Here is a 16,404-nt window from a genome sequence, read left to right as displayed (position 1 = left end):
TGAAAAGCAAGGAAACAAAACAAAAAGAGAATGAGCAAATATTTGAAGGACCTACTATTACTGCATAGACTGTGGTTAGAGAGCACTTACTGACTTGGTTGGTCTCAGTGGCTGGTAGTGACCTGCGGAGATTAACCATTTAAAAACCAGAGACTTCTTGCTATCCTCCTGGAGAAAGTTTGCACCGCACTTGTGGTTCTGTGGTTGTTTGTGAGGCGAATGAAGCATTCACATAATCCAAAAAAGCAAAAGCTTTAAAACTCCTTTTTTTTTTTGGAAGCACTGTTACTGGAGAGACAGAATCATGTGGTTTGTGACATCACAGTCCTCAAAGTAAGTGGGACTGCCTACCAATGTGGCTTTTCTTTCTTTTTCTTTGTCTTTTTTTTTTTTTAATTTTATTTTGACAAAAGGCCTGTGGCAAGGCCCTTCCTGGCATCCAGAAGGATATAGCTTTTTAATTTTTGTGACTCATGAGGATTTGGAGAGAGTACAAAATGCTGAAAGAGCCCAAACTCCTGTACAGTTAAAGCATATGGACAGCAGAACTTTGTACTCTCAGTACAGGCTCTCCCTCACCCCCCCCCCCCCACTTTCATTCTTTCTTTTGTTCATTATTGTGTCTGTGGAAAAGTAAGCAAAATTGGCGCAAGTGGCTGTGTGAAATTCTGAACAACAGTGATGATTTACAATAATTTACATCTTTGGATTGTATCACAATCTTGGGTCTGCTTCATATTTGCTGGGTGGCTGGATTCCTTCTGTTTTTCTTTTTCTTCTTGTCTTCCTATACTTGTGAATCTGTAACTCATTGTAAGAAATTTTACCTTTCCTAAGGTCTGGTAGCAGCCTGCTTGTTGGGGCCGTGTTTTGTAGTGTAATTGGCTGTCAGAGAAGCGTTAGTCTGGGTATTCCTTTACAAATCTTAAATCATGTCTGTCTTGCTTATGTACCTTAAGATTAGCTGGCAGCTTTATATAATGAAAATTAAGGGCAATTATTTATCAGTCTTGGCTTTTTTGCAGAATCTATCATTTGTATATTGTAACTACTTTGAGTACTGTATTATAAAATATGCTTTTTAATAAAACATTTAATGATTGAAATAGACATTATTAAACTGTGAATTTTATTGGTTATGGAATTTTGATTGCTAACATCAATTACTTACAATTTAAGTGTTTTAGAGAAACAGTATCACCTGAGACTTTTTGAGGGATCCTGTTAATAGTTTTATTTTGCCATTAATGTTAGTGCTTACTTTGAAAATGAAACATAATTTTGATGAATATGTGAGGCTTAAACACAATATAATATGCATGTATAATATTTGTATATGCTTAATGGACTACAGCTTTAATTTAGTGCAATATAATCTTTTAGTATATCAGGACACAATGTGTTAACAAAAGCAGTATTTTTTGTTTATAATAGAGACTTTGAAATAAATTGCAAAATGCTGTGTGTAGTAGAGAATAATGTGTTCAGTAGTCTTGATTTGCTCAGTCAGATTCAGAATAAAATTGGAAACATCTTTAAGAAACTATCTTATTTTTGTTCCCTTTGGACATGTGTTTGTGTAAAACTCATTTTATTGTTAGCATGATTGTATCATATGAGCGCTGTATTTTATAATTCCATTATTTTTTGTATGTGGGGAGTCAGAAGAAAGGCAGAAAAGAAATACAGACTTGAAATTTTCTGAACATTTTTCATCATTTATTTGTAAAACTCTTCATAAGCATGTCTCTGGCAGTTGGCTTTCCTCACTCCTTTCCCCCTTTATCTCCTCCATTGCTTCTGCAATAAGCAGTTGACTAGAAGTGGTGTGAAACTAATTGGATGACAGATGGGCGGAGAGCAGGGTCTTTCTGTTTTGGGTGGGTGGGTGGATGGAGTGTGGAGAGAGGAGATGGAAAAGGAGTATTTCAGTAAAATTATTATTTGTACATTTTGCTTTTCTTTGGCAGATTCTTATCAGAAAAATATAAACCGAATCCTGTTTCTGAACATCTCAACGCAATATGTATTGGAATGTACACTATATTGTCTTCAGTTCAACACTTTACCTGTTCTATAGAGGTTGCCAAATGTCTAGGACTGTTTCTTTAAATGAAAACTTACTAGGTAGTGTATGAACTGATATATGTAGTTTGTAAAAAGTGCAATCGATATCAACTCAGCAAAACAAAAACCCACCTGTCCCTCTAAAAATGGGCTTCTTGTATCCCTGAATATAGATTTGTATTACACGATAGTGTCATCACCAAGAAAGCATTTTGAAGCATAAAAATGAATAAATAGAGTATTAATTATGTTGGATAAACAAAGTGTGCATGTGTGAGTTAGAAGTCATCGTTTAATATAATAAAAGCATTTGAAAGTGTTTGTATCTATGATTTGTGGAATTTCAAATTATAAGTACAAAATCTCAGCGAATACATTTACATGTTGAGAAAGTTTCAGATACTATATTATGCTAATGCTAAGTATATTCAGTTACCATATAATAGATTACTGTTGGAGGCAAATTCTTATATTTTCTCTCATTTAAGCCTGATCTTTATAATTTTAAAAGACAGAAGCCCCAACATTAATTATTATTCATTTCTTTAATAACTGAAAATCATACTCATCACATAGGACTGGATCTCTGAACTGGATACACTGAAGTAAAATTGACAGAAGATGCTTTTTTTTATTACTTTGACTTGAGTACCTTAAGTTCATTCAACTAATGTTTCTTTTCTTAGTTTACTTAAATGGGATAACCTTTTGGACAGTAACAGGCTATTTTATTTATCTTTGATATCCAGGTTACGATTGCCACAATAAATTCTCCATTTAGCAGGGTGAAGATCATTGAACCATAAGAACACATTGTACCATGTGGGATTGAAATGTAGTTTTAGACATTTTCTATATTCATTTAGAACATAAATTTGTTTTCTCAGTGTTACAAATATTTTCTTGTTATTGTTTAAGTAAACTTTTTAATTATGAGAGAGTTTCTTAAACAAAAACATGTATAGACGTAATACCTACCAACTTGTTTCTTCAAAAATAACTGTTAATGTGATGAAGATATATTATTTCTGACAACTGTGTTCATTCACTGTGTAAACAAATTTAATTGCAGGCTTATACTTAAGACTTTTGTTCAGAAAGCAAAATTAACTTAAAATTACTTTAGGCTACTAATATAATTATAGCTATAAGTATTAGGCTAAAGAATTTGCTTTGTAAATTATGGACTTGTTCATGTGGACCATTATGGACTTGTTCAGTTATGGAGACAGTAAGTCTCATTTTGAAATTAAAATCAGTTTCAACACAAATCTAATACCATTATATTCTTGATCTTTTATTAAATTTGTTTTCAAAACCTGTAAGCCTTGCTTTATCTTATTTCCAAACATTTTGTTTTTTGTACTTTATCTAGCATAAAACCTATAGGATACATCGTAGAGAGTATATTTCTATTTAAAAAAATTTTTTTTTGGTATGGTCAACTTACTACCAGCTAATTTTTTAAAGGAATAACTTATCCCCTGTGTTTTATGTTTCCCAGAAGAATAAGATTTTTATAATATGCCATATCCTTATGTTGCTACTTTTGATGCATCAAACTCACAGATACTGCTGCGTTTGGTCTGTCTCTAACAGTGCTGCATTTTCCTGTTTCTGACGGCAAGAAGTCACTCTGCATTTCACAAATCCTTAGAAAAGTCATTCTCATTTTGGGTATAGTTTTGTTAGCAGTGCAGCAGTTTCTTACCTAATTTATTTACATTTTATTTCTGTGCAGGTGTGTAATTTTGGTATTTACACATTTTGTGAAAACTCCATTATATCGACTAATGTTTACTTGGATTTTAAATTTCCAAATTGTTACAGTTGTATGAATTATATTCAGTATCACAAATGTTAACTTATTACCACAAACCTTGTGTACTATTTAGCAGAAAGAGAGTATTTAATAGAAATACTTCTTTATGACAGCTTATATTGCTATTCATAGACATTCTTGCTGAAAGGCCACCAGGGTACTGAATGGATAAATGCCTAATTTTCCATGTGTGTTTATGATTGCCTTTGTTTTATATACATTGTCACCCCACCCTCTTTTTTCTCTTGAATCATAATTTAACTAGAAATGGAATGAAGCTGATAGTTTGGTTCTGTATGAAAAATTCTATCTCTTCTTCCAGTATAAGCAAATATGGGTTGTCTTTTCTTAGTTTACTCTTTGGACTCTTACTGCTAAAGAAGTGTTTAACCCTAAAACAGAAATCTTCTCTACACATGGAGATGAGAGTAATTTTCTGTTAATTGGGAATTAATTTACTTCTAACTAACATAATTGTCTCTTATTGCCTGGGGTTACGAACCTTCCTTTGCCATATTCAGTAAAAAAAAAGTAGTCACATAATGCCCATTTGAACAACAGTAATGGAAAACTTTGCCTGCTGTTCAGTCATTGAGCAAGGTTCTGCATCTTAGAAGCCAAATATATCTTATTGACTGCTGCTTTTGTACATTATTGCTCAATTATTTTTCTTCTTATCATTGGTATTCTGTTGTACAAGTCCTTCTAGTTAAATATAGTCCAGTAACCAGTCAATAGTTGCTGTTTAAAATCATTATAAACTTTTTGTCTTTTCTCTGTCTGTTTTCTTTTAAAAAAAAAAAGTCAACTTGCAGAAAATATGGGAAACTTGTCTCATATAACAGCTGAGGATGTGGCTAGGTTAAGGCAGGAAACTGCTACCCACAATGCAATGTTACATACACTACCACTTAATAAAATTTATTTCAAACATGCTACTGACAAAACCAAAGAAAAATAATATCCTAACTATGCTAGTTAGTACACTAAATAGATCTAGGGAAAAGTGAAAGTAATCTGTATAAAGTCTTTTTTGCTTAGGGGATACAGTACTACCACTAATTAAACTATAGGAGATCTCAGTAGTTAAAGCAACCCGTCTCTGGAAATTAATGCTTGTATGCTGCTAATTGATGTTGAAGTTGCTATTTTTATACTCATAATTTTGGTTGGTTCTTTTTGTTAGCTTTTGGAAATATCCAATATTCTCATATGGTATGAAACTGGCAACTTTTTCTATTTATTTTTTTTCTGGTTGGTTTTATTTGTACCTTGAGTTTACCTACCTGTGCCATATCTAAGCAAGCCTCTACCTCCTTCCCTTCCCAGAAGGAGAGACGAGGCTAAATATTTAACCTGTTTGTGGTTTGGCAGGAAAATATTGTTCATGCAGTTCTTAAGAACTAAGAACAGAAAGAACATTTATTTATTTATTTACTTTTCCTGCAGGAAGACAGACAAACTTAATGATGTTTTATTTGACTGCTGACATTTTGGATAAAGTGATCTAATAGTTATTTACTATGCTTTGGTTAATTTATGAGGTAGATAAAACATTGTATACTTATTGTGTACATTTAATATGTTTAATAAGTACTTATTAAAGCAGTATATTTTACATGGATAGTGATACCTGTTTGGACATTTATGCCATTTCAGCATAAATGTCTTGAGGGTTTTATTTTAGAGAGGGTAGAGTCCTTGTTTCTCATTGTTTTTAAATACATATGTAATAAGGGTGATCCTGTTATGGAAGGATTTTTTTTCAAGTGTTTTCCCCTATAGTTAAATGCTTATCAAGAACAGCTGCTATAGTGCTATGGATCCTGTCCATGGACTCATGGTGGTCCGCTGAACAACGTTCTTCAACTTTGACAGGTGAGACAGAGACTCTGCAGTGCCACAGCTTTTGGATGAATCTAGCTGTGGTTGGAGAAAGTGCATCTTGCCAAAATATATGGGTAGGACCACACACAGCCTTTAAAATAGTTATTGTAAGCTTATTTTTAGGCAATATATGTCTTGACAGTTCCTTTATTTGCATGCCAGTTTCATTGCCGCTTATAGATTTTTCATTTATTTTAGTAATGGCAATTGCAGATTTAAATCTGTGTTTGTAAAACTTTTGCACAACATTTACACTGGAAAACGACAGACTTTCTCCTTTCAAACCTCAATCAAGATTAGGAGGCAGGTTTTTAAAAAACGTTGTAGCAGAACATTCATGCTGCTCTTAGATGGTGTCGGTGTTTTCGTGTTAAGCCACTGTTTTCTGGGGCATAGTTCAACAATAAAATGTTGCTTCTGGATTTAAAATTATACCAGTTTCAGATGCCTCTATGCTTTTTTAAGTCTGAAAGGATGTATATTTGAGAAATGACGTTTATTCAGTAAGCCTAATAAAGGTTAAATGCTTTTAAAAATTTCTGAGATACTAAACATTGAAATTAAAATCACCACTTGATTTATACATTATTTATAATAAAAAGTATTAAATATTCTAAATATCTGTCTAGATGATTGTCTGGATAATACACATTTGACAGTCAAAAAAGTTGCATACTGTAGGATTTTTTGGGTAAATAATACTTGGTATCTTTCAGAGCAGATGTTTTTAAAATACCCCAGGGAAAATTAAATTTATAACTGAGATGGAATAACATAAACTATTCAGAATTCAGGGATGCTTTTCTTTATATTCATGTATATGTACTTGTAAGGTATATTCTAGTTCTGCAGTTCCCAGAGTAACATGCGTAATCAGTGTATGGTTAGTTCTCAGACATATGTTTTTGTTTATTATTTTTATTTGTTAATTTTGCATACCACTATTATTGTGCCAGGGGATTTTACAGACCAGTAGAACAGCGAAGTCAGTGTCCTGAAGAGCTTACAACAAAAAATCACTGTCGTGAAACAAAAACAATTAAACCAAAAGTGGAAATGAGGGCAGGATAGTATGTAATAGAAAGCAAGTGATTTGAGCAAATAGGGATAGTCACCAGGTACCTGAGAGAAAGAGAGTGTGCATGTGTGAGCATTCTTCCCATAGGCTCTGGGGAAAAAAGAATGGTTTGTAAGCTTTCATTGTATATGCAGCCTTGTATTCTAATTGGGTGATGGTCATCAAATCAGAGTGCAAGGCAGTAGTGTGTGTGTGTGTGTGTGTGTGTGTGTGTGTGTGTGTGTGTGAGAGAGAGAGAGAGAGAGAGAGAGAGAGAGAGAGAGAGAGAGAGAGAGAGAGACAGATGACATGCACACACTCTAAGATTCCACGATTGTCACTTTAAAACCTAGAATGTATAAGTCACTGTGAAGCAGTGGAAACAGCTATGAGCAAAGCTGAGCTCTTTTTGTTCAGAATATCACTAGGTTTAGTCATCACTAGAATTCGTGGTCTGTAACCATCTAATTTTTTAAGTTCTCAGCCATATTAATTTTACAGATTACACCCATGTGACAGCCAGGCATATTTCTATATCATGCCAAGAGTTGTAGACCATTTTGATGGTAGAGGTAATTCAGCCAGTCACCACGCTAATTGGCATACAACAATTTCATTGATTATAATGGGGGAGAACTGCACAGATGTTGGATTATTTGGCCCAACAGTCATGGCTTTCAGCTACTGGATTCTTAATATTTCTGTGACTATTATATAGCTCGGCTTTCTGTTTCCTTGTCATACATTTGCTCTGTTCAGAATTTTCAAACTGTTTGTGAGCCACGAAGATATTGCATCAGATTCTTAGTGCCCTCGACAGAAATAGAAAACTGAAATTTGTGTCAAAGTGCTAGGAAAATGGGGGGGGGGGGGGGGGAAGCAATCCAGCGAAATCGAATTGTCAAACTTCTGAAAGGGAAAATAGGTTTTTTTAAAAAAATAATGTAATTATTGTTTTTCTTTCCATCCTTCTTCCTGTTCCTCTCTCTGGATCCTTCCCAGTAAATGAGGAAAGCCCTTGTCCTGAGAATTTACTTCTGTTGCACAACTTCATACATGGTGAAATTCCTAGCCATTCCCAATTAAAAAATACTATAGATATGTGAAAAATAGCTTTTTAGGGTTGTAAGGATGGAAATGTGCCTTGGAAAGGAGAAGGTAATGGGAATAGAAGAAGTAAAATTGAAGGCAGAAGTAAGGGAAGGGAGCAAGAAAGACATTTTTAATTCTTTAATGAATTTGCCTTTCAGCAATGTGGCAGATTTTGGGGGAATTGTGAGGGTGGTTAAAACAGTGGGAGAAGCCCAGGAACCAAAACTGAACAAAGAAATGAATTGCCACAGACCCCTTACAAGCTGATGCAGTGGTTATGGTTTTGTACAATACGAGGAAGTAGATGGAAGATTGTGGCAACTATGTATACTGAGAAACAACTGTATACTGAGAACAAACATCAGTGGAGATCATGAGAGATACTCTATTTTTTTGTTATGAATGTGGCATATGCCTCTGTCAGACTACCTGTGGGCAGCGCCTCTTTCTGTTACGCTGTTTACATGGCCCCAAGGTTGAACTATGAGGATGTGAATTGCAGCAACCACTAGCATGCTGTGCTGTAATTTCTCTGTATGGATGCTCCAGATGTGAACTAAAAGATATTTAGTTCATGTTAACTGAGTCCTCTTTAAAGAGGACTAATGCAAACTGGGTACTGCTTATTTATTTATTTATTTTTTGCTGGAGCATCCACATGGGGGAATTACCCATAATCCAAACTGCGGGACCATGTAGATTAGCACTCCGATTATAGCCATGTAGCTGACCATATAATAGTAAATGCTAACTCAGTCCTGGATGGTTTTAGGACTTGCCTTCAGCAAGGTAGGCAAGGGTTGCAAGGATTAACCGATGATTAATAATTAGTACAAGTGTCCATTCCTGTGGAGTTTTAAGTCAAGCACAATCTGAGTAACAGCTGGTTGATAAATAGGGGGTAAGGAAGGGTGAGGAGGAGGAATGAAAGTAGAGAATCAGTGAAGGAAGAACTTGGAAGCTATTAAAAACCACAGCACTAAAGCTGAGCAGGAGATGCAGGATCTTCAAAGAAAGAGAGTATGATTTGGTCTTTAGAAGAGCTGGGGTCCTAGGACACAGTTGGGCCTATGTAAATCAAGAAAGGAAGTCTCTAATTCGGAACCAATCCAATTGGACCTGCTAAAGAAACATTGTTGGTAAACAGAAGTTCTGTAATCTGGAGACGGATCTGTAAGTGGAGTGAATCACAAGATTCTACTCAGAGAAAAGTGAAAGTGCTGGACTTATCCCTTGGAAAAGGTTTCCTACAGTGACTGAGTTGAGGGATCAAAGGTACATCTTACCCTGGAACCACCACAGGAACTGTTGACTCTAAATAGCAAGAGCAGGGATTTTGTATTTGCGGAGAGGGCTGGTAAAAGACAGGGACAGAGACAATATCCCATTCAATGATCCGGAAGAAAGAAGTTAAATGGAACCAGAAGCAAAGAAGGGAAAGTGCCTAATTATAATCAATGAGACTGTAGTGAGCTGGGCTGATGGCCTTATAAAACGGAATAGTGCACCAAAGATGAGGATGGCATGACAAGGGAACTAGGTATCTTAAATAATTTTACTGATTACAATTCATGTGAGAACAACCACAGCAATGAATTAAAATTTATCACAAATCACAATAGGAAGCTTGGAAGAGAACTGACTCAAATGATCTTCCAAGAAAATCCCTCTGAAACCCAAATGAAGAAATAGTAAGGATCCTGATACAGAAATACATGTCTTGCTAAAAGGACACAGAGTACCTGGATGCTTTTTGTGATAAGATTCTAGATAGAATGGGCACCAATCCTAAGACAGAAAATAGGTAAGAGCAGGTATCAGCAACCTTTTCAAACAGAAGAGCCAAACTATGTCAAAATTCAGAACAAGTGGTCAACAAAGAGCCAGTATAAGAATGCCCATTTGCATGACTGAAAACATACAGCTTAATATGATTGATAATTGACGTGATGATTAATAATAGCATAAATGAAACGTACTCATAGATTTCATTTAATGGGACTTCTGCTGCTGCATCTTTTCACACATTTCTTTGAAGTTTACATCATAACTGGTCAAATTCAGGTTCATGCACACATTCAAGCTACATGAATAATTACACGTTTTTAAGTGTGAATTAATTTTTCATTTTAATTTAAAAAGTTGCATGCATTTTGGGAATGACAGGAGCTATATTTGGTTCCATACTGAGCCATAGGTTGCAGACCCCTGAATTACAATGTACTAAAAGGCACATTAGTTGCCAGTCTCAGCAGAGTGATAAAGATTGAACTGTCATGGAGAATACACCACATTTTGTGACTGTTTTTAGAGTTCCTTTAGATTATGGCTTGAAGTATTTTTGACAGACCTTGCATGATGCTGTTATACCTATTCTGTGCATTAAGCAAACTTTGGGTTCAAATTCAGCACTTCAGCTAGCAATAAATAAATTAGAGAACCAAACAGATATCTCTTTTGTATATTTAACTTGATATAAAAACAGTTTAAGTTATCTAATCTAATATTTTTATGGAATAGATCAGTTTTTTTATTTATCTTTTATTGTTTTATGACCGGAGTAACTGAAATTAAATGAACATTTTCTTTTAGTATTTTAAAAAAATAATTATACTTTAATTTGGGAGAATGATGGATTTAATGATTTTAGATATACATTAAGCAATATTGTTTTTATAAGAGATGAATTACACAACCACTAGGTGGGACTGGTTGTAACACTTATACATGCTTCATGATATCTGCTTTCTCATATATAGGAGGTTCTGATCATTCCACAAGATCCAGTACCTACTGTGAGAATTACATGACATGGGTACATTTTCAGAGGTACTCTTTTAGGAGTGTAAAGGTCTGTGCAAATGAATTCAGTTGTAGAAGCAGGACCTTAAAGCAATTTAGTCTGTGCAGTTGGAACCCTCTTTGTGCCTACCCCTGTACTGAAGAGGTGGGTTCTGCATGAGCATGACTCCAGCCTTCTGGAATAAATTGTGAGGCTGGGCGCTTGGGGAGTGACTATGCTGATTGAAACAACATAAGCAAACAATAACCTAATCCCTATCCGTCATGTCCTGTATCATTACCAAATCTTTTCACTTCCAGAGAGAATACAATAATGAACCTTTACAGCCATTTTCATTGTCGGGGTCAAAATACTGTATATCATGTAATGTTAATACAGTAACAGGCTTTAGTCTTGTCATTGTCAAATTCTGTTTTACCATTTTTTCTTGCCTTTTCTATGACATTTATCATTTTTCTTATTGGCTTGCACAAGCTCTTACTTTGTAAGAAAAAGCTAGATGTGATTTTCTTGCTTTGTGAGGTCCAGGTTTGCCTTGTGTGGGTTTGAAATAGCTCTGCAGCAGTCTGTTTATATTTCAGTTTCAGGAAAAATGATACCAGTCTTCTGAGAAATGCAGTAATAAGTGGCATCTTTACAAGTTAAACATAATAATCAAAGAGCTAAAAAATAACATTTAGTTGTCTTTCAGACAAAAGTTACACTGAGGTAGCTGCTTTTTTACCATTAAGAGTTGATATAATTTATTTTTCTTTTTTAACTAGAGAACAAATTCCACTGGTTACTGCATAAAATTGAATCCGTATTTTTTTTGGTGTGGGTAGAGGAAGGTTGTTGTTTGTTGACTTCTGTATGTGGGAACTACAGTCATTTAAACTACTTTTCCTTCCAGGTAATTGGATTAGAGTGGACACCCATCTACAGGACTATGCTTAGAATGATGCATCTGTTTTCTAGAAAAAATAATCATGCTTTTGTACTTTAGGAAATGCTTTTCTTTTCTCTAAGGTGTACTAGTAGTGGTAGGTAGATGATGAACTGTTACCAAGCCATCTTTCAATCTGAATCGCAGACAAAAAAACCTAAAGCAAAAGAATATTAAGGTTGTGAAGTCAAGCACTCAGCAATTAAAAAATGGAATTAAGGTTGCCTGTGCATCTTTAAATCGGCCCACTTGTATATATGCATTTTAATAATCCCTTTAATTACATGATCATGTATTATTTTTTCCACAGGACCTCTGCCTCATTCAGTGCAAAGCATGAATAATGCTCCATGTATGAACTGCTATATTTTGTTTTCTCTTGATTTGTTTAATGTGTGGCCACATGTCTTATTTACAGCACGCTAGTCAAAGTTTGCTATGAAAGCAGAATTTTTAAATTTTGTCTTTGGCTTTCTGCTGCAGCGGTGGTGGCTGGAGCTCCAGGCCCCTTTGAATTGCTGCTGGAGCGCCAGAGTTCCGCTCTGCAAAGTTCTGAGGGTTGGGGGTGGGAGTGCCAGGGCTGACTCCCTGCGGGCCCCACCCTTCCACCTGAGGCCCTGCCCCTTTCGGGAGCACTGGCGTGCCTTGGGGCCTGTGGTAACTGTCGACCTGGCTGGATATTAGAGTGGCTAAGAAACAATACCTGACCTTACCGGTGAGGTGACGGGATGGTAATATCTCTGTTTTAAAGATTGCGGACTGAGGTAAAAAAAAATAGTTATTTTGAGTGCCTAATTTGAAATGTTTAAAACCTTATTTTTCAGTGTACTTGGCGTTATGTGTCATGTTTTATGGTCAAAACTCATCTCCCAGTCAGTTCAATTGCAGTTCTGAGCCATTCTGCACTTTTTTGCAGATCACATTCCAGGCTCCACTGAATCATTCATGATATACCATCCAACTACTGAAACAAAGGAGGCATGGATCCTAAAAAACAACAATCTCCTTTACTACACAACCCTGATTCATTCCTAGACCACGTCTAGCTTGTGCTCTGAATGAGGCTGACATCTGTGGCACCCATTGCCACAGGATAGCTGTTAGGCTAAGACAGTACTAGGATTCAAAAACAGGAGTACACCACATTCTTATAAATAATGAGAAATTCCAGAGTTATGTTTGATGCTAAAAGGTAAATGGCATAACCTGGTTCACAGCTCAGGCTGGTAGTCTGGCCTCCATCCTGGCAAGATAATGGAATTGCTGATACAAAACTCAAAGGAGGCTATTATAATTAATGCTAATTAGTATGCATTTATGGAAAATAGATTTTTTCAAATTAACTTGATATCTTTTTTTTTATGAGATTGCAGTTTGCTTGAAAAAGACACTGGTATTTGATATTACCCATTTCTGTATGGTATTGGATTTGATACTGAATAGCATTTTGATTAAAATACTTGAAAGATATTGTTAACATGGCACACATTAAACAGATTGAAAAATGTGCAATCTTTGGATCTCAAAATGTAGTTGTAAAGAGGGAATAATCATCAACCAGATGTGTTTGTAATAGGGTCTCACAGGTGATCAAGTCTTGGTTCTGCACCATTTAATAAAAATGTTAGTTTCCTGGAAGAAAATATAAAGTCATCACTGATAAAGTTTGCAGATAATTACTGCCCACGTTTGTGTGCCAGTCATGAAGAGTACAGGTCAAAGATAGAGAGTGGTGTGCGTTGCTTAGCAAACTGGGCATAAGCAAACAGTGTGTGTTTTTAGCATGGCTAAATATAAAAGTAGTAGGAGACTTACCCAGTGTTGCCTGGGACCTTCAGGGCAGGGGGATGTGAGAGTGGGGTGTGAGAGTAAGGGTTGGGGGGGTGAGGAAGGGCTTGTGGAGGGGGTCCCATCAGGCACAGGCCTTTTTTCTCCCCAGCATTTTCTGTCCCTCCAAACCTCTTCAATTGCAGGGGCATTTTTTTCTATCCACCCCTCCAGCCCTCTCCCCTGCCTTTCAGGGGCCTTCTTTCTTCCCTCAGCCTCCCCACTTTCCGTCCGCTGGGAGCCTTTCTTGTCCTTCACCTGCGCTGTGTTCAAGGTCCCAGGGGCGGGAGTGGGGGAACTTGGGGCAGGCAAGATGGTGGCACCTCAGTCCTGCTGGCTACTTCCTTGGTGGTATGGCTGCTCCCAGTGGACACTCTCTCCTCTGCAGGCTTGCAAGGAACAAATGTCTATACGAGGAACAAATATTCAATTGTTAGCTTTTCGGCCTACAAAGAAGAGTATAAGATAATCCATAGGGTGGAAGTTTAAGCTTGAGATATTCAGACTGGAAGTAAGTTGTACATTTTTAACACAGTTTTAAATTTTTAAACAGATTTTAAAAGGTTTTGGTATATTCTCCATCGCTGACCACTTTGATATCAAGTTTGAGTATTTTACTGAAAAATATTCTGTAGAAATTATTTTGGGATTGTTTTCTGGCCTGCGTTATACATATTGGAATGGATTATCAAAGTTGTTACTTTTGGTTTTGGAATCTCTGAATATTTTTAGAAGAACATTCTTAGCCTCCATGCCTAAAGGTATAAGTCAGTCTCTACCTGATGTGGGCAGAAATAAACTTCTTTATTGGCAGATTATTTGATAAAGGTCTACCATGTGTTTTTTTTCATGTCTTCTGAAGCATCTGATGCTAGCTACTTTGAGACTGGATAGTGGACTAAATGGTCTACTGGTATGACAATTCGCTATACTTCAACAGAACAAAATTTAGTGTGATTTGAAAAATGGACATGGTTAACTGGTTGGCAATTAGTGAATCTGTTTTTAGGATGGAGGTAATCGTGCCTAGATTTGACTCTGTGGCTTCAAGAAGACTAAATACTTTGAACATGTTGTATAAAGTGAGAAGGTGACTGATTAGACTGATACCCTGGGTTCATTTCCTTTGCTCTACCAAAATAGAATGACCCTAAACTAGTTGTTTTTAGGAAGCTCGAGTTCCCCATCTATAAAATGTGGATAACAGTCCTTCCCTACCTAATGGATGTGTTGTGAGGATAAATACAGGCAGTCCCCGACTTACGTGGATCCGACTTATGTCGGATCCGCAGTTACGAACGGGGCTGCCCTGGAGTACACGGACTGCGGGACCTCGCGGTCCCGCCGCCCGTGTACTCCGGGCGAGAAAAGCTGCTCTGCGTCTCCCTGGTCTGCAGACCAGGAAGACGCGGAGCAAAGCCGCTGCCCGAGCTCCCCCCCCCCCCGCGGCTTTGCAAAGCCGCGGGGGGCTCGGGCAGCGAGGCAGCCCAGGCGCGCCTGGGCTGCTTCGCTGCTGGCTTCCCTGAGGCTTTGCAAAGCCGCGGGGGGGCTCGGGCAGCGAGGCAGCCCAGGCGCGCCTGGGCTGCATCGCTGCCGGCTTCCCCGAGGCTTTGCAAAGCCGCGGGGAAAGCCGGCAGCGGGACAGCCCAGACGCCCCGCGGCTGTCCTGCTGCCGGCGTCCTCAGAGGCTTTGCTCCCCATCTCCCTGGTCTGCTGGTCTCCAGGAGACCAGGGAGACTGGGAGCAAAGCCGCGGAGGACCCAGGCGGCGGGACCGCGGTGCGTCTCGGTCCGCCGCCCGCGTCTTCCTGGTCTGCTGGGGTGGGGGGGGGCCCAGCTAGTACGCCCCCCCCCCCCAGCAGACTAGGCTTTTCTCTGGACACCTGTGGCAGAGCAGCTGGGGCGCTGCCGGTTGGTCCCGCAGCGCCGCTCTGGGCGCTACTGGACCAACCCAGCAGCACCCCAGCTGCTCTGCCCCAGGCGTCCTGATTTAGCCGCTGCTGAAACTGACCAGCGCTGACTACAGGAAGCCCGAGGCAGAGTTGCTCTGCCTCGGGCTTCCTGGAATCAGCTGCTGATCAGTTTCAGCAGCAGCTGACTTGGGGACGCTTGGGGTTCTTAAGTTGATTCTGTATGTAAGTCAGAACTGGCGGTCAGTTTCAGCAGTGGCTGAATCTGGACGCCAGTTCCGACTTACATACAGATTCAACTTAAGAACAAACCTACAGTCCCTATCTTGTACGTAACCCGGGGACTGCCTGTACATTAAATATTGTGAGTTGCTCACAAACTGTATTGTGAGATATAGGTATCTAAGATTATTAGGTAAAACAGCAAGATATTTCTTCAAGCAGAAGTGTAAAAGTTTAATTGCAACAATGTGTACCTTCACTGTCTTTGTTCCTTTATCTTCAGAAAATTCCTCTGCCAAACGTTTCCTCTTTCCCAAGACATCATGTACTCTTCTCAGATCAGTGTGAAAGGTGGTAGAGGAATGATAAAGGAAGTAAACGCTGTTGCTTCTTACTGTGTTGCTGCACTTGGCTACATTCAGCTGAACAGTAAAGTGGGATACAGAGGGTTTCATACATCCAGTATTAACTAGTCAATATTCACAATCTTCAGCCCCTGTTTAGAAAGCAAGTAGGTATCTGTGTTTTTCAGATGACATAACTGAGAGGCTATATAGGATCTGGTTTTCAGAGTTGCTAAGCACCTGTACTTAAATTGTATTTAAGTGTGAACAGTGGGTTCTCAGCACTTCTGAAAAACAGGTCTTTAGTGCCTTACTAAAGTCACATAGTATTAGAAATTGGATGAGAATCCAGCTTTTACGGCACTTAGGACCATATCTCTAGTGCAATATGTCACAATGCCTTTGGTTTCAGAAAACTTGATAGAAATTCACTAGTAATATTAAATATG

General features: G+C 37.8%; 2 protein-coding genes across 8 annotated transcripts in view; one reads left to right on the top strand and one right to left on the bottom strand.

Moving 5' to 3' along the window:
- The window catches only part of RUNX2 (RUNX family transcription factor 2), a 213,988-nt gene extending 213,772 nt beyond the window's left edge, over positions 1-216 (bottom strand). For all 3 annotated transcript variants that reach the window (XM_075923375.2, XM_075923376.2, XM_075923377.2), the window contains exon 1: positions 91-216. The gene's annotated coding sequence lies outside the window, so the exon portion shown is untranslated. The remainder of the gene's footprint in view (positions 1-90) is intronic.
- The window catches only part of SUPT3H (SPT3 homolog, SAGA and STAGA complex component), a 423,379-nt gene that overhangs the window by 66,517 nt on the left and 340,458 nt on the right, over positions 1-16,404 (top strand). The window lies entirely within an intron of this gene.

This window comes from Pelodiscus sinensis, chromosome 3 (assembly GCF_052426305.1).
Source record: "Pelodiscus sinensis isolate ZL-2025 chromosome 3, ASM5242630v1, whole genome shotgun sequence".
Taxonomy (NCBI): Eukaryota; Metazoa; Chordata; order Testudines; family Trionychidae; genus Pelodiscus; species Pelodiscus sinensis.
The sequence above is the reverse complement of the archived record's forward strand: the minus strand, read 5'-3'. Positions and strand labels throughout refer to the sequence as shown.